We start from the raw sequence: 19,534 nt of genomic DNA, 5'->3' as shown, positions 1-19,534 counted from the left end.
CACATTTTTTTCTGAGATCTCTGATCCCAAGGTCATAGACCAATATACTGAGGCATAAATGAACGGCATTTCTCTTCCTGATTTTTTTTAAAAGTAAGCACTGTGTGCCAGACAGTACTAGGGAGTGGGAGAAAATAAAATATGAAATAAAATATGAAAATATTTCCTTTTATGGAAGAAAATTCAATACAATGACAAATATAATTACCTTGTTTTATTGTGCTTTATTGTACTTTATTGTACTTCATGGATATTCTTATTTTTTTCATATTAAAGGTTTGTGGAAACCCTGTGTTGAGCAAGTCTATGGCACCATTTTTTTCGACAGCATTTGCTCACTTCGTGTCTCTATGTCACACTTTGGTAATTCTTGTAATAATTCAAAATTTTTCATTATTAGTATATTTGTTGTGGTGATCTGTGATCAGTGATTTTTTTTTGGTAAGAAGTGGATTTATTTAGAGAGAAACACACTCCACAGACAGATAGTGGACCATCTCAGAAGGTGAGAAAGGGCACCAGGGTATGGGGTTGTCAGTTTTTATAGTGGTGGGTAATTTCATAGGCTAATGAGTGGGAGGAGTATTCCAGCTATTTCTGGAAGAGGCAGGGATTTCCAGGAATTGGGTCACTGCCCACTTTTTGATTCTTATGGTTGCCTTAGAACTGTCATGGAGCCTGTGGGTGTGTCATTTAGCTTGCTGATGTGTTACAATGAGTGTATACCGAGGCTCAAGGTCTAGTGGAAGTCGACTTCTCCACCATCTTGGACCCATTTGGTTCTTATCCGTTTATGTCATGTCCTCGGGCTATGTCATTCTTTCAAAGGTTGTGCCCTGCCCCCTTCACTCCTGTTTCATTCCCCCCTCAGAGATTTTACTCCCATATTCTTATAGGAAGCAGAAGGGCGAGGGTCCATCTTCTGTAACTACTTCAAGGCTGAGTAGGGGCGTTGACCCTGCTTGTTAAGGAGTAAAAATCTCTGGATGCCTGATCTAGGGGCCCCAGGGGCAGGACAGCACCTTGGGTTAAGTCAGTGTGGGCTGGAATCTTCCCATAGCCATCATCTTGGTGTGGAACTGTTGTAACAGCTTCCATAGCCTTTTTATGAATCTCCTTGATGATGAAGCACTTTTTGTGAAAGCATCAGAGTACAAAAATATCTACAAATGACAAGACTTAAAAGCCGTGGTTAAACATCTGAATACAGTGTAATTGATAAAGAAACTTGGTTACAATAACCAGGATTATGAATGATTACATTTAACTTACCATACCAAATACTCCTAAATATTTCTCTTTAAGATACCTCAGGGGCCCTCTAAAGTGAACCAAAGTTAGACGGAAATCAAAGGAAATTGGTATATCCCAAATTTGGTATTTGGGAAGTTTGGCAAAAAGTTTTAAAACACTTGGTCAAATAAGATCATAGGTCTCTGTGAGACAATACTTATTCCTTAACCAAAGTTACAAAAGATCTCAAAAGCAAATACAGATCACTTAAAGGCAAAGAAATTCATACTATCTGTTACTAAAAGCAGCATTTCAAGAAAACTTTGGAGGGAGAAACCAAATCCAGTTTTGTTCTAGCCCATTCCTAACAAAATCCATTTACCCAACTAAATTCAATCCAATCTTATAAAATCCTGATCATACATAAGTCTTTTCAGTATTTTTCATTCTTCACACCTTCTTTTACTAAAAGTTTTTTAGTAAAAGTTTTCTTAAAAGTTTTTTTCACACTGAGTTACTTTTCTTGTTGACAAATTTGTAACAGATAGAATGCGGTCTTATTTGACCTCTAATAAACCTAGGTACAACAGAAGTATTATATTTATCATGGATGACTCTAACATGTCTATAGTAATCAAACCAACAAGCTTAAGCCACCTTCAGTACCAGATATCAGTTTAGTACTGAATATTTTCCAGATGACATGAACCTGAAATTCAATCTGGCCAGATTGTTTTTTATTTCTGAGTATTTATATAAGCGCTTCATTTTTTAAAAGCCAATTAAGTAGAGCTCTTTTACAAATTAATTTTTGGCAATATCATACACCTACAACGTACATATAGATACATATGAACAAACAAACAAACACAGAGGCCTCACAGTTCCCATACCAAAATTTCAGCCCTGAGTCATGTACAACATAAAAGCCATCAGTTGCAAGAGGTTGGTTCAAATTGGGCTTCTAGCAGATGGAACAAATCAAGGTCGCTTACCTAGATGGCTAAACCCTTTTTACTAGTGTTTACAGAAAAGACACTTAAGATCTCTATTTATCCTTGACAAGTCAAGTTCTAAATAACTTTACCCTCTTTTTAAAATTTGCGTTTAAAAAGATGGCAGAAATAAGGGTTCCTGAGAAGACCAGGTAGGACATTTGCATCTCAAAGGTACAGGCAAGTTCCTCCTAGGATGACTTTGTTTCCCCTTTGTTTAATATTTACAAGCCTCTTATGATAAATAGGGAAGTTTGGGGAGTGGTAAAAGGATTGGTGGGTTTTGGATTATTTTTGGAGCCACACCTCTGGTCTTGTAAGGACTACATTTGTAAAACAAGGACAGTTTTGTTTTCTTTTTCAAAGAATTGGGTGGTTACCTCAATGATATTGAAGGACTGACATACCCATCACCTATGTTGGAAAGTTTTACTTTTCCTCAATTAGCTTAGGGGAGAAGGGCTCTTCCAAAATTCCTGTCAGGCTCTGAATATCAGCTATGGTCATTTTAGTCAGACCAGTGGCCTCCTATTTTGGTAATCTACTTACAAACATTTTTGAGGATCTTCCCTAGGTTTAAGAAATTTGTACCTTATATTTAGACACTATATAACCCTTTTTATTTAATAATCACTGGCTGGATATCTTTGGCCAAGCCCGGAACCTCAATATTCCACATTGCAGGGTCTACTAAGGCTTCTATTTTAGCTTCAGATTTTATCTGTTCCTTTTTGCTTTTTGTTAGAACCATTTGGTGGTTCCCTTGCCCCTCGAGAAACAGAGTGGCCCCTAACTTAGTTAATAAATCACTTCCCATTAAAGGAATGGGACAGTCAGGCACAAACAGAAAGGAATGTAAAAACAGCTGGCCGTTGATCTTGCACAAAAGGGGTTCCAAGAAATTGTGCCCGTGTCTCTTCCCTGACAACCACATTACATATTCCTTATGATTGCTAAGCTTTCCAATCCTTTGGGTTAAGACCGAGAAGCTTGCACCATTGTCTATAAGAAATTCTATCACATTGATTTGCCACGTCAATGACCACCTGAGGCTCAACATTAGTTATGTAGCTGGTATCTCTAGGCAGAGCCACTTTCGGCCTTGGGCCCCTTCAGTCTTCTATTGCAAAACCATCAATGGCTGAGGGGCCCCGGTCGCCCTCTGGAATCTGAGGCATTCCCTCTTCCAATGCCCTGGCTGTTTGCAGAGGACACATCGATCACAATCCTCCCTCCAGTGCCCTCTTTGTCCACACTGAGTACACTGGACTTGTATGGGTACCCGTGGGCCTTGTGGTCTTCCAGGGCCAGACTGGCCCAGAAAAGCCAGCTTCTCCTTTGGTGGTCTCTGAGCAGACAAAGCCACTGCGATTATTTAGGCCTTTTGCATATTTCTCTGGGTGCATTCAGCCTTTTTGGCCATATCCCTATTACTGAAAACCAAATAAGCCAATTGGAACAAATCATTCATTGGAGTCTGAGGACCAGCAGTTGCTTTCTGAATTTTGCGCCTGATGTCTGGGACAGACTGGGCTATGAAATGTATAGCCAAAAGGGCCTGTACCTCGGGGGAGGAGGGATCCACGTTCTTTCAGGATCCATGGCCCTGTAGGGTGGGTCAGTTAAAATGTCCTCTGTGTCCTGCCTAGAGTCATCCCTCTGAGCTACACATGCCTTAAATTCCTTTTCAGTTCCATTGCCTAGATATAAGGCCATGAACATTTGAACATAGGTTACTTCACTCCATTTTAAATTTCCTAACTCATATTGTGGCCAAACCTGATTATATAACCTACTAAGTTTTTTCCTTTTAATTCCTGTTGTCCAAATCTTTTCCAATCCAGGAATATATGGCCCAGAGGGGTATTGGTTGGGATTTTGATGCAGCCTGACCCATTTCAGACAAGCCTGAGGTGACGTCTCTAACTCCCAAGCTATCCAAAAATCCACTCTTACGTCAAAATCCACTGCGTAACTTGGTCAAGATTTGCACTTATGATTTTAGATGCTAAGCCTTCCAAGGGTGTTAGTGCCCAACCAGGTGTTAGTGCCCAAAAAGTCTCAAAGAAACGGCGCAGAAGACGTCCCCAGCAGTGTTGACGATGAGCGGGAGTTGAATAAAGGCTCAGCACTTATAAGGGTCAGAGGGAGGGGAGTAAAAGCAATAAAAAGTACACCTTGGTGGTCACACAGGTCTTCTGGGGTTAACAGAGGAAAGAAATAAATACAGCAGGAATGAATAAGAATGCAAAAATGTAGGAGAAAAACCTCAGAGTCAAGGAGAAGAGTATAGAGATTAACAATCCTGTCCTGGATCTGCAGTTGGATGTGCCTAAGTATACGGGGCTGACCTGCTAGTCAAAAAATGAGCAGATATCGGCAGAGTGTCCTCCCCAGTATGCCTGGCTCGCGGTGTCCCACGGGCCTCTTTAGGACTAAGACCTAACTCTCAACATTTTCTTACCTTAACACTGTCCCTTCGTGGTCATCAGCTGAAACCGTGCACCTCAGATTGGGACTTGAACCCACGTGCAGGGACTCAAACCCGGCCAAAACCCTGGTTGGGACTTGAACCCAAGCGGCCAGGACTCGAACTCAGCCAAAACCCATAGTCTTCCAACTGAGATCACACACCTGGTTTCAGGACTTAATGAAGCTCAGGTTCTTGATGTCTCATCGCAGAAAGAATTCAGTGAGAGACAAGGTGATAGGTAAGAAATTGATTTATTTAGAGAGAAACTCCACAGACAGAGTGTGGGCCATCTCAGAAGGTGAGAAAAGGCTGCGATCAGTGATTTTTGATGTTGGTATTGCAAAAATGTTACGAATTCTGAAGGCTCAGATGATGGGTAGCATTCTTTAGCAATAAAGTATTTTTTTAATTAAGGTATGTGTATTTTTAAAAAACATAATGCTATTGCACACTTAATAGGCTACTGTGTAATGTAAACATTACTTTTATATGCACTGGGAAAATAAAAAATTCATGACTTGCTTTATTGTGATATTCACTTTATTGTGGTGGTGTGGGACCAAACCCCCAATACCTCTGAGGTATGTCTGTGTACAGTTAATGAAGAAATTCATATGTCATGGCTACTCCAGACGTAAACTTGGTAAGTCATAAGTCTTATTCTCTACTCTGAAGCAGAAGAGGGAAGTAACATATTATTTAGCTTTATTTTAGAATGGGTAAAAAATGGATAAGGATGGGTAAAAATTATTCTACAGTTAATCTTCCTTCAACACAATTATTCAAGTAGAGTTTTCTTTTCTAATTAATATTTCTGTGGTTAGGAATATTTTGTCAATGAACACTTTTAATGTATTGTTAACAATTTTAATTTGTTTTTAGTCATGGATAATTTAATAGATATATCCTTCTGGCATCATTAATGAAATAGGTCATGCTGGTTAAATCCTCCCATAATGCAAAAAATTGAAACAGTCACCTAAAAAAATATAAGCAAGTTTTCAATGGAAAAATACATTATTAATTCCCAGAGGATTCATGTGATTGCAGTAGGCACATGGGACATAAAATTAAAATATCTATTTAGCTATGAGGAAGTGGTAAACTAAAAACAAATTGCTAAAATTTACATATTTCCACATAAATTGATATTGGAATTAATACAAAAGTAACTACTAAAGCATGCACATTTGAACACCCAATACAAGTAAAACAATTTATGAATGTAAGTAGGGTTATGTCTCAATGTTTATTGGATAGAGAACTACCTATATGGTTTTCTTGCAGTGTTAAAATAGACTACTCAATGCACTTTTGTCGCTCTGATACCTTATACTTTCATAATGAAATATATATGGAAGGAAACACATTAAACTTTCTCTAGTCATTAGTATGTGGATTAACTTGAATTACACAAATTGATTAAAGAGTAGAGGAAATACACACAAAAACCCTAAGTGCCTGCTTTGTAATGGTACCAGACATTGAGGAAATACTGCTACACTGGGGAAGTGCAGTTTAAAATTATTGATTGTCTCATTTCTCCCACTGTATTTGAGTACTACAGATTATCTTCATCAATTTCTAAATTATGGCTTCTAGTTATTTTAAAAGTAAAGAGATCATCAGGACTTTAAAGTGATTTCAGTAGCAGGATGATATGTTAGAACATAGACTCTCAGAAGTCCATCTTTCTTTTCCCTCAGAACATTTCTATAATAAATTAAGTTAAATTAGCAAATGTTTAATGGGGATTCCTAATTTTTACTATATAAACTTGGAGTTTCTTTTCACAATAAAATGAATTATTACCTTTATTGCTATATTAATGTCAACTTCAAATTTGTTTTCTGCTGTATTTTACTGACATAATCTTAATGCTCAGATTTGTTCAATTATATTTACCAGAATTTTGTTTACAGAAGAGGTTTTCTGGGGAATAGAAATATCATAGCATTTTAGGAATAACTAGAGAAGAAAATCAAAGGAGAAAATCAAGTTTTTATTGCTAAATTTCACACAAGTAGCTGTTTCCTTTTTTGGAACTCTTCTTTAAGAGATGCCAAATAAACTGAAATGTGGAAAGTCATTTTCTCTGACTCATTTCACTATACCAGTGGAAAGAAACTAAGTGTATTTCTGAGTATGAAAAAAAATACCAAAACTGGAAAAAAATTACCTTTCATTTACTTAAAGTACATGTATAAACTAGGCCCCTATGCCTCAGCAAATGTAAAATAAAATAATTATTACCTCAGTTGCAATGTTTAATTTATATCTGGGTATATTTATTGTACACTTAGGAAGTGTTATATACTCTTCAAAGACAAAGTTTCTTGTTCAATTTCTCACATTTAATTACTGATGGAGCCAGGATTCTACCAACAAAATCTAACTCCAGAGCCAACACTCTTTACCACTCAACTATATCATTGATCATTTTTAATTCTTTAAGGTTAAGAAATAATAAAGAGCACTATATAAAAGGAATCAACAAATAATATGAGATTCAAATGCTTTATGAAGTTAAAATACAGTATGTATTTAATAGCATGCAATGAATTATGACAGCCATTTATATACTCTTCATATTACTATTGTAAGAACAACACCTAAAATGTGTATTTGGAATCTTTGCTGGTTTAGGTGGATCATTTTCCAGTGAGGTCTTTTTCTGGCCCAACACACAGTTTTACATAGTATAAAAGTAAGAGGTAAACACATTAATAACAAAAATATTCTTGACTGTGCAGATATAATGATCTGATGTTTTAAAATGACTTTTAAATTAATTAAGCCCTTTTGTTAGAAAGGCCCTAATTAATTTTCAACTTTTATTAGAGGAACATAAAAAGAGTCTGAATATGTTATAAACTTCTATTGCACATTTTATATTTATTTTTAGGCTTATAAAAAGCAAATGTGGTGTAAATTATACAAAGTGCTAAGCACCAAGCTTTGAACAAATCAAGAATTCATAAAATGTTGCCTGTTGCTTTTAATACTACAGGATGCCCAGCTTATACGTGCTGGTGTCATTATTCTATAACATGGTTCTCAATACTGGCGGTCTTTTGCTATTTTGTCTTTGCCAGTAAACAAGATACACTTTTATTTTGCATGGGCCGATAGTAAAGCATTAAATTCAACAAAGCCTGTGCCACAAAGGATTCCCTAGATTTATTCTGCTAATGGGAAATATTTTGTTAGCTGACTAGGTAATCAATATTCACCTAAACTTTAACTTTACTGTTTCCTGAGAGGTATGTGAAATGGGCTCTTTGAGAACAGGCGCAGGATAATCAGCTGAGGATCCCAGGCCATCTATGGCAATTGGCAGTGCGGGGATAGAGAGTGAGTTGAGAGGAAAAATAGAAATAATCGCATTTCATAATTTAAAGAAAATGTTTGAATGTTCTTTAAACTTGTTTTACCGATTAAAATATGGCATTATAATTTTTCAGTGCCATTAATGACTTGATATTTAATATTACTATAATTTAATTAACCAGTCACCACTTCCAAGTAAGGGATAGAAACATATTTAAAACTTTTGATATATATTGCCAATTCAATCGTGTAAAACAGTATGGGTGAATTATAAGTATCTTTGTACAGAAATTTCTATTAAAAAATTAGTATTTTAACTAAATAATTATTTTATGAACAAATTAAAGTTCATTAAATTTCTATTTTAAGTTGCATTTATTTAATTACTAGTGAAGTTGAATATATTTTTCAAGTAATTGTAACCAGTCTATCTTTTGGCAATTTTTTTTGTTGTTTTTATCTCCTATATTTTTACTTTTAAGTAGCTTTTAATAAGATGTGTTATAGATATTTCACTGGTTTGCAATGTAATTTTAATTCTGCATGTTATATCCTTTTTGATGTTAAAGAGAATAAACAGCAAGTTAAAGTACAGGATGGATAAACTAAAATATTTTTAATAAAATAAAATTTGCATTATTATATACATAGAGTATATGCGTAAAGGAATATACACCAAGATTTTGACAGTGTTTGGCTTGTGGGATGGGTTTATGTAACGTTATTTTTAAAAGTCATTTTAGTTTGCATAATTTAAACTTTATTGCCTTAATTTGGAAGCATTCTAGGTATTTAAAATTTACTTTTTAGAATGTGTTTACATATTGCCTCTACAGGTTTTGTCATTAGTGTTAAAAGTCACTCTTTACCTCAGGAATATATGATATACTTAACCATGATTTTTAGTAATATATGTTCTGAATTTTTAAATTTAATTGTATATTTCTTCCTTATACTTAAGGATTTATATTTAATTTAATTTTACATTAACATGATTAAGGAATTTTACTGAAGCTTTCTCAAAAAACTAACAGTATGTGAACTTCAGGCTGTCTGAGAAGAAAATTAAAAACCTTAAGAATATAGGTGGTGTAAGCATAAATTCTTTTATCTATTATATTAATAATGAAGATATAAATAATGTATCTTATTTATATTCATATTCTATATAAATATAATATATACATTGATTAAGAACATAGTCCTTTTAAAGTTGTTTAAATAGATTAATGATTACTGAGCAATATCATATAATATATTCACGTAAAATGAAACTATAAAAAGATTTTGGTCAATGGATACTAGATGAAAGAGTAAAAAAAATGTTTTGTTTGAATGCAAAAGAGAAAGTTGAACATTGTGTCTTATATTTATGTAAGGAAGGCAGCTCATACAGAGGCAGCATGAGTATGGCGTTTGAAACTGGTGTCCATATTTTAACATTCAAGTAAACCAATCCTGGCTTTTGTGTTTCTGCTCCTTGGTAGAGCAGACAAACTGAGAGAAATGCTTACAATAAATATAGCTGACAAAAATTGCTATTGACACTATACAATAAATTCCTGAAAATTAAATAACATAATAAATTAGAATAAAATGAGCAGTAAATGTGAGTTAGCTATTCATAGAATGGCATATCATGAAGGTAATCTATAAAGAGATTATAACCTTATGAGTTAGCATGCAAGGTAAATTTTTAAAAGGTATAGACTTGATCCTTTGATATTTGAAAAAGTCAAAGTCAAATAATATGAAATACTAATGAAAATTTGGGATAACTGCTTCTTGAGAGCATGTAATGAATAGTCTATAAATATAGTCGATGACATATAGTAATACACTGTGACCCAACAATTTTCCCACTATTCACCTTTTTGAGAAACACATGCACACATATGCAAGGAGGCATTATAAGAATGTGCAATGCAGTGTTTGTTATTTTCCAGAGTAGGAACTGACCTAGATATCTATCATTAGAGAGCTGGGAAAAATATAAGAATATATGCATCTAAATGCATTCTTGGTAGGAGATCCACATATATTAACATACACAGATATGAAAGAAATGTATTTAGTGTAAAATATAGGAAAGATAATTGATTATTCTCTCCTTAAAATATATGTATTGCATTAAGTGTTGGACTTAAACTGCCTTTCAATGAAAAGATAAATTATATAAATAATGAAATATAAGCAAAAATATAATTGTTAGTAAAAGTACTTTTATATTTAAGTATTATAAAACATATCCTCATAGTCAAGCCATCTCTTAAATATCTAATTAAAATTCAGAGTATTGTCATGATAATACTTCAAATTAAGTGTCATAAGTATGCATCTAATTGAAATTTAAAATGACCAAATTATACATGACATAAATTTACAATCAACTGATTGGCTACAAAAAAAGATATTCATATTAAAAATATTTGTTCTTACTCAAAGAGGTCCCAGTAATTTTAGATGGTTTATCACCAGTTCTTCTTGTTCATGATAATTTCAAACCATATTTTGTCTATTTTATGAGAAAAATCTAAGAAAATCACAGTAAAATATTCTACCCCTGCTACAGTAAATATAAAAATAAAATGTGTAATTTCTCTTACTGCATCTTTTTAAATGCATGTGCTTAAAATCACCTATATAAAATAAAAATTTTAAAATCACTTTAGAACATAAGGAAATATGAACAAAATAAATAATTTTATGTTGAAATTCTTCAAAAATTAAATCCAGCTACATTTCTGGAATAAGAGAGAAAATAAAATAATATGAATTTATAAATATTTATTTAGAAAAAAGTTTTTTTTAGCATATAGGACATTTAATATGAATTATAATTTTTTGAGATAAATCTTGACAAGAATACATTTTTTTCTTCTATAAAGCTCTACTCATTCATGGAAGGCTAGAGTATAAATTATGTTTATTTGTCATAGGTAACATTTCTTATAATTTATAAAAATTATTACACTGAAAAACATACACCAAATCTTATACATTTGAAAATATTTCAGTATCTTAGCATATAAATATTATTGTTGCAGACAATGTGGTTTAAATGATGAACTCATTAAACCCTTTGGGTACTGACTGCTAAAGGATTACTAGGTGGAATAATGATTCTATACTGATGAATACATATAAATGCTTAGGTTAATTTTTTTTTTTTTTTAATTTTGCATATTGTAGCCAAACTGATCTTTCTTTTTTTTTTTTTTTAACTTTTTTTTTTAAAATTTATTTATTTATTTTTATTTTTGACTGTGTTGAGTCTTCGTTTCTGTGCGAGGGCTTTCTCTAGTTGCGGCAAGCGGGGGCCACTCTTCATCGCGGTGCGCGGGCCTCTCACTATCGCGGCCTCTCTTGTTGCGGAGCACAGGCTCCAGACGCGCAGGCTCAGTAATTGTGGCTCACGGGCCTAGTTGCTCCGTGGCATGTGGGATCTTCGCAGACCAGGGCTCGAACCCGTGTGCCCTGCACTGGCAGGCAGACTCTCAACCACTGCGCCACCAGGGAGGCCCCAGGTTAATTTTTTAAAGTCACACAATATTTACACATCTTGGACAGATAATCTCAATCCCAGGAATTTATTTTAAGAAAATAATCCAAAATATTAAAAAAGGAAAGGAAAAAACTATTCAGTGTGACGGCTAATTTTGTGTTAACGTGACTGGGCTAACAGAGGCCCAGATAGCTAATAAAATTATTTCGGAGTATGTCTGTGACGATATTTCTGGAAGAGATTAGCTTTTGAACCAGTAGACTGAATAAAGAGATCCACTCTCATCAGCGTGGGCCCGAACAGAAAAAAGCTGAAGGGCAAATTTGCTTTCTTCCTGAGCTGGGACATCCACCTTCTCCTGGACATCACACCTCCTGGTTCTCAAATTTTCAGACTCAGACTGAATTACACCATTGGCTTCCTAATTCTCCAATTTACAGACAATAGATTAAGGGGCTTCTTGGCTTCATAGCCATGTGAGCCAATTCCTACAATAAACGAACAAACAAAGAAATACATCCTATTGATTCTGTTTCCCTGGAGAAACTTGCCTAATACAAAAATACATACAGTTTTTTTTTTTAGTATCATTATGATAGCAAAATAAGGAAGGGAAAAATATGAAAATTCAAACTGAGGTCAGTGCTAGGGAATAAACATTTTTAATTAACACATTTTGTTAGACATGGGCATAAATGGTATCATAATGAAATATTATGAAGTCATATAACACCAAGGCTGCACAGAAACTTGGAAAATACCCAAAAATTAAGTTTATAAAATCTTACCTAAAAAGGTGTTCCTAAGATCGATTGATTGTTATTCTACCGTGTGCTACAGTTTAAAACTTTTCGATTAGATCTTAGTCAGCAATATAAGGTGCCAGCATGTGATACTCTCCTCAGAAAATATTAGAGTACTTTTATAGCTGTCAGGTCTCATTGTGAACTTAGTGGCGATTATCCTGTTTGAAAGAAACCATCTAAAATAATTGTGATTCATCTTACTCTCTACGTATTCTTAATAGATCATCTTGGCTTAAAGGCAACACTTGCAGAGCATGTACTTGAAATAATATCCGAGTTTGAAAATATCCAAAGGTTTGAAATAACCTTTTCCTTAGTTTACTTTAATGTATAGTTTTTGATTTTTTATCTAATCTAAGACTTTGTTTTAGCATCTTCCACAAAAACGTAATTAATATATAAACATAATTAATATATATACTACCTTATCTGAGAAAGAAGACATGGTTTGCAAGAATTTGCAAATTATTTTTTTCAGTCATACTCATCTGTTTTCACTTCTCTCCCACTTTATTTCTTCTAGTGGGTATGAGGTCGTAGTGTTTCATCATTTTCTAAATCTACGTCTTCCATTTCGGAGTCACCCCTGCTTAATTTTCAAATCCACTCCTACTTAATTTTTTAAATCTATTCTCCTTATACTACAAAATTTCTTATACAAAATATATGCTGCTATTGTCATCAAACACTTAGTGCTTAGCCATCTATCATTTGACCCTCAACATTATTTTATTGAAAACGTTTCTCAAAACTAAGCAATGATATACTTGTTGCCAAGTGGAAATATATTTTCTTAGTCTTCAGTCTCCTCAGTCACACTGCAAATTAATATCAGTTAAGGCTGTATTCTTTGATAGTCTTTCCTTCCTTGATAGTCTTTCTGTAGTTTGAAATTATACCTCCTAGTCTATTACTCAACTCAGCGTTCCTTCATGGTCTCCTAAATTAGCACATTTCTTCTGCCTATAAACTATACTTAAATATCACCAAACGTGTTGTCTGTGAACCACTGCCTTTTGTGTTATTAATTCTCATGACTGATATCTACCACCTGGAATCATTAATTGGCATAATTTTCCATTTATTTAAAAACTCCTAAAAAAAAACCCAAAACAACAACAAAAAAAACTCCTAGCACTTTACTATAAAATATCATAGATTTAGTATATATGCCACCTTAAAATTAAGGGAAATTATTTTCAGTATTCTATATAATAGCTTACTTATTGATCCCCAAAAACTACTATTTCAAAATATTTTCTGAAAGGTGGTTAAATTATAGTGTGGCTAATTCTGGGATAATAAACTGTACTGAAATATTTAAATAATTTTGAACCAAATATTTTATTCACATATATCAGAGGTTATTGTCAATCATTTAATAAAACTAAATATTTGTAAATAATATTTTACCAGTGAAACTGTATTTCAAACACACAAAAAAATGAAATGCCAGTATGTAAAACTTGTTTTTTTCTGATGGAAACAGCACTGGGAGCTTTGAATTAACTTTCCAAGAGGAAAACTTCCAGGAACCTTGCCTGATATTTCAGACTTTTCTGAACACTATTGTAAAATCACTATGCTAAATATGCAATATTTTGTAGAGATTATTTTTAAACAAGTAGGAGGAATATATTTGCTGCCTTCAAGTTAGCATTTTTCCTCACAGTTTATTTAATGATTGAATAATACTGAAAATACACACCAACCATGTTTAAACACTTTAGGTACATTTTAATTAAAACTAAAATCATAGAAGAGTTTATGAATATATCATATTATGCAATTGCCTGGTAATGAATGTTTTGAAATTTCTTTCTTTAAAAATATAAATCATTTTAACTTCTGTTAAAATTTATTTCTGAAATACCTTTTTATACCCCTGTTTCAACCAAGAGATTTTAACTTTAAAATTAATAAATTTTAATAAACCCCCTATCCTAGGAAAGGGAAATTTTCCAAAACACAATTGTAAAGTGTATAGCGTTCATAAGCAAAGTATACATCCAGGTATTCCCAAGTGATAACTAACATTTACCTCACATATAGGTGTGAAATAATATATCTTGATTTGTTAAATAATACTGGGTATGAGTGTGCTGAATTCTATTCTTCAAATTTATTGAACTTCTATATTTATAGGACCCTGTTTAGATTCCTGGGAAATACAAAGCTCACAAAAAGTGAGAACCAAGGTATTTTTCCTGCCTTCAAAAGAGAGGCAGTTACGTACACAAACATGACCCACAAAAATAAGTAACAATATAAAGATGCAAATAGACTACTACATGGGTAAAATAATGGTGAGACTAATTTCACCACAGACGTTTTCATGAATGTTAATGAGTGAAATATATTGATCTGAGTCTTGAAGTGCACGTAGAAATTTTACAGGATGATAGGAGTTCTCCCTCTGCATTTTAACTTGGAGGAGCAAATAAATAAAAGACCTGGGGGATGTAAAAGCAAATCAAAAAATAGCAAAATAAAATAACATAAAAAAGTGGCAAGAAATCCAATGTGCAAGAGATGTGGGTATTTATGAAAGATTAAAAAATTAATATAAAGTTAGAGAAGTTGATTGTGGAAAACATATTTAAATCTTTTGCCCAGTATTTTTTTTTTTTATTTCAAACTCTAAGTACTTTTATTTTATTTTATACATCTTTATTGGAGTATAATTGCTTCACAATGCTGTGTTAGTTTCTGTTGTACAACAAAGTGAATCGGCCATATGCATACATATGTCCCCATATCCCCTCTCTTTTGAGCCTCCCTCCCACCCTCCCTATCCCACTCTTCTAGGTGGTCACAAAGCACTGAGCTGATCTCCCTGTGCTATGTGGCTGCTTCCCACTAGCTATCTATTTTACATTTGGTAGTGTATATATGTAGATGCTTCTCTCACTTCACCCCAGCTTACCCCTCCCCCTCCCCCTCCCCGTGTCCTCAAGTCAATTCTCTCTGTCTACATATTTATTTCTGCCCTGCCACTAGGTTCATCAGTACCTTTTTTTTTTTAGATTCCATAAATATGCATTTGCCCAGTTTTTATTGGTTTGTCTTTTTATTGGTTGTGTTTTTATTTTTGAGTTGTAAGAGTTCTTTATAGTTTATGGATCAAAGTCCCTTGTGAGATACGTGATTTGAAGGTTTTTTTTTCCCCAAATGTTTTCACTTTTTGATGGTAGCAATTAGAGCACAAAGGATTTAAATTTTGCTGTAATCTAATTTATCTAGTTTTCTTTCACTGCTTGTGTATTTGACGTCATATCTGCACTGTTGCAGCAGCGTCCAGTATTTGTGGTGCAGTAGTAGTGGAGCTCACAGCAATATCATGTTCAATTCAATTGGTAAAATCTGCAGGGTACAGTGTTCTATATTAGTGGCAATTGTGCCTTCACCAGACTAATTCCTTGGTGTTATTTTGGATGGAATTCTGTTAATTACCATCTGAAAATTTTTGTAGAGGTTTACTGGTATTTTGGTTACCTCACCAATAACATATGAAGTTACTTTCTGCTGAATTTCATCTGAATCTATTTATACTACCTGCATGATTAAAAAACAAACAAACAACAACAACAAAAACACCTACCTGCTGTAGCCACTGAGAGAATAAATGATTGGGTTACTCATGAGATATCAGAGATAATAGTTTAAAAGAATGTTGGGAAGTGAAAGAGGCTTTGTGAATTATTATTATTATGGTTGTGAATTATTTTTACTGGCCCCAAATTATCTCTTGATTAAAAATTCAAATTTCCTTTTGGGTAGAGAATTACTTTTCACACTATTGTGTATACGCCAGAAGTTAATCAAGATACACTTCTTTTCTGGAACAGAGGGAACAACTATGATAAAAAAAGTAGACCAATTCAAGGATATTCTCCAAAAAGTAAACTTTGAAAATGGTTGGTGTGTATTCCTTACGATGAGTGTTTCCTAGAATCCCTGATCTCTAGATCTTGACAATATTTCAACTTTACCACAGATTCAGTGAGTTGCCCAGTATTTTAAACAAAAGATCTTTTTCTTACAAAGTACAGTATTAAGTCCCTCACAATGACCATTTAAAAATTTTTAATTTAAAATGTAACATAAAATAATTCTATAGAAATTAAAAGGAAAAATAAGCTTATTTTGAACTATATGACTAGGCTTGTGTCAGATTAACAAATTAAGATTCTGAAAAAGAAAATTTCCAGCCCATCACTCCAGTTCCATAAATCTGACATATTTTTAAAGTAAAGACAAGGCTGACTTTTTAAGTTATCAACTGCTTCTATTCTTTGTTCCTCAAAGGCATTTTGTGTTTGAAACTATTTGTTGTATCAACATAATTAAGTCTGATAGAAACCTGAAGGCAGATATAAACAAGAAAAAGGTTACAATAAATCTGTTTCTCTTTCTTTCTTACTATGGACGTGGCATCTAAACAGTCAGCTCACATTTAGAAGAAGATCATAATCTATAACCTATGAACCCTCCTCTTAATGGCATATTGTCTGTAGCTATAACTACTAATTGAGAAAATGGAGCATAAAATTACTAAAGAAGCATAGATAACTAATATTTAAAATAAGAAAACTTAATTAATTGAGAGAGCATTCAACAGAAGCAGAAAGTGTTATCGAGAAAGTGATCATATGGACTATGATGGGGTGAAGATGGGGAGAAGATAAAACACAGAATGTCACATTAATTTCATTACTTTTTATAAAGTCAGGAAAATTAAATGCCATGACTTTAATTAATGTTCAAATGAAAGAGTGACATTCTGAATATATTTTCAAACATTATGTTTCAGAAAAGATTATTCAGGGCCAGTTGTAGCCTAATGGTGTGCTTGAGGGTTTTTTGTTTGTTTGTTTGTGGGAGGTTTTTGGTGTAAAATGTGTATCTAAGGTATTTCCTCAAATCTTCCTCCCACTTCCCACCCACCACTGATATTCTCTCCCTTCACAAGAATCCCCTGTTTTGTGCTGCATCCTTTCAACCTAGGACTCTTTTTTCATTTTAAACTTATCTTCCATTTACAACCATTATTTTGCCAATTTTTAAGGTAATTATAAGGTACAGTAATGGAAATTATGCTCTTCTTAATAAAAAGCTCTTTTAAAAAGTAATAGAATTTTTCTATTCTTCGAATTTACTATTTTTTTTCATTTTTTCATTTTTTGTGAGAGGCAAGTGGTGCAATATTTATAACTGCTCTCATTTGCCTTCCCCATGTAATCGTAAGATCATAAGCTCACCACAGGTTCAGGTATTATTCTAACAATTACAAGATCAGTTTTTCAAGAAAGCAGTAATGATACAGGCTGATTTGATTTCCAAAGATATCTCATTCTGTAATTGCTCATCATTATACTCATTTAATTTTTTACAGACACTCTAATAATAAGAAGAAAAGAAGTCATCCTAAAATTGGAAATTTAGTAAAAGACAAATTATTTTCTTTTTTACTTTACATTTGCTTCATAATAGCATTTTTTAACTTACAATTTTAAATTACATTTAAGACCAATTTTATTCTTTCACAAGATCATCCCATTAAATTGAATATATATGTATAAAGAGAAAGTCAGAAGTATTATGTGTTTATTTTAGTCATATTTATTGTTGACATGATGATATTTAACACAAAACTTTATTCACATCATAAAGAATTACATCTAGTATTTGGATAGATGTGTAATATCTGTTATTTATAACACTGATTATTATTGTATACGTGTATAATGTCCTTTATGTGTATATCATTGGTATCCATTATATATAAAATAAGAAACATTTGTTATCTCTATATACTGAATGTATTTTAAATACAATATTTATTCCCCTCTGCAGCCAAACATTTGTAGCATGTAGAAGATTATCAGCAAAAAAATTTAGGTGTGAAAAAATATATATTTTTTGGCAGTCACTATAGTCACTCTTAAATATTTAGATGCATCTTCTTATTTAATTCAAAAAATCACCCCCATGAAGTCATATTATAACTTATCCCTATTTTACAAATTAGGAAACTGGGGCTTCTTGGTACTGCACTAAGAATTGAGGATAGCAGGACAAAAAATAAACTTTTGTTATTTGCCTTCATAGTGCATCTATTCTAGTGGAGAAGACAACCAACAACCGCGTAAAGAAACAAATAAAGAATTTCCAGAAAAACAGAAAGAGTACAACTATTCAAAATGACAGGCAGAGGGGCTGCTTCAGATAGCAAGATGGAGAAAGCATTTCTGAGGGGTTGATACCGACAATGAGACCTAGAAAAAAATAAAGAGCTGCCTATGGAAAGAATCGTAAAGAAGTTATTTTAGTATAAAGGAATATAGAAAGTGCAAAAGTTCCAAGTGAGGGGAATAATCCTAACCTGTAGAATAGACAGTGGACAGAACAGACAATGGCCAGAAGAACGGTGTGGCTAGGGTACTGTGAGTGCACATAATATCAATATAATACAGGTTGAAGAATAATCAAAGGCCATGTAACTTGGGAGCCAGATCAGGCAGAGCCTTGGCAGCCACGTTGATGATTCCCAGCTGCATTTTAGTCAGCAGAGGCCAGTGTGCACTGAAATTGTGCATTTCTTTCCATGCTGAACCGTTATCTTGTTCATGCATCCAGGTTTACATAGAATTTTTATTTTCTGTTTGTTTTTCTTTTCCACAATATTTTGAGTTGTTTAAAAACAGAGCCTCTTCTTCCTTTATTTATTCTCAGACCTAGCATAATACTGGCAAAGTTTTAGGGCATAATTAACTTTAAATGAGTGATTTAAACTTTACAAGATTTATTAATGGCTGTTTCCACTGACTAATGTATGTGAATTACAATTAGAGACACAGAAAATTTTAACCCAGTTTCACAAGCTTGTATCAATTACTGCTCTCCCAAAATCATTTTTAGAGTGAATTGAATCTTTAGTTGTACATTTCAGATGGTGTATTCCAGGTTTTTTCATTGACAGAAGGATGTAATATAATAGAACCAGATCTTTTTAACATTTTTTATAAAATTTCAGATGATTTTAAAATACTACCAAAGAGTTAAGATTATATTTGATTGTATTGCTTGCATTGTTTACCACTCTTTTCCTCAGATATTAAAAATGTATATCTGAAAATTGTTACATTAATATGGGCCCTTTTGTATGATAACTTATACCACTGAAAATTCT

Source organism: Balaenoptera musculus, chromosome 18 (genome assembly GCF_009873245.2).
Source record: "Balaenoptera musculus isolate JJ_BM4_2016_0621 chromosome 18, mBalMus1.pri.v3, whole genome shotgun sequence".
Taxonomy (NCBI): Eukaryota; Metazoa; Chordata; class Mammalia; order Artiodactyla; family Balaenopteridae; genus Balaenoptera; species Balaenoptera musculus.
Note: the sequence above shows the minus strand (reverse complement) of the source record.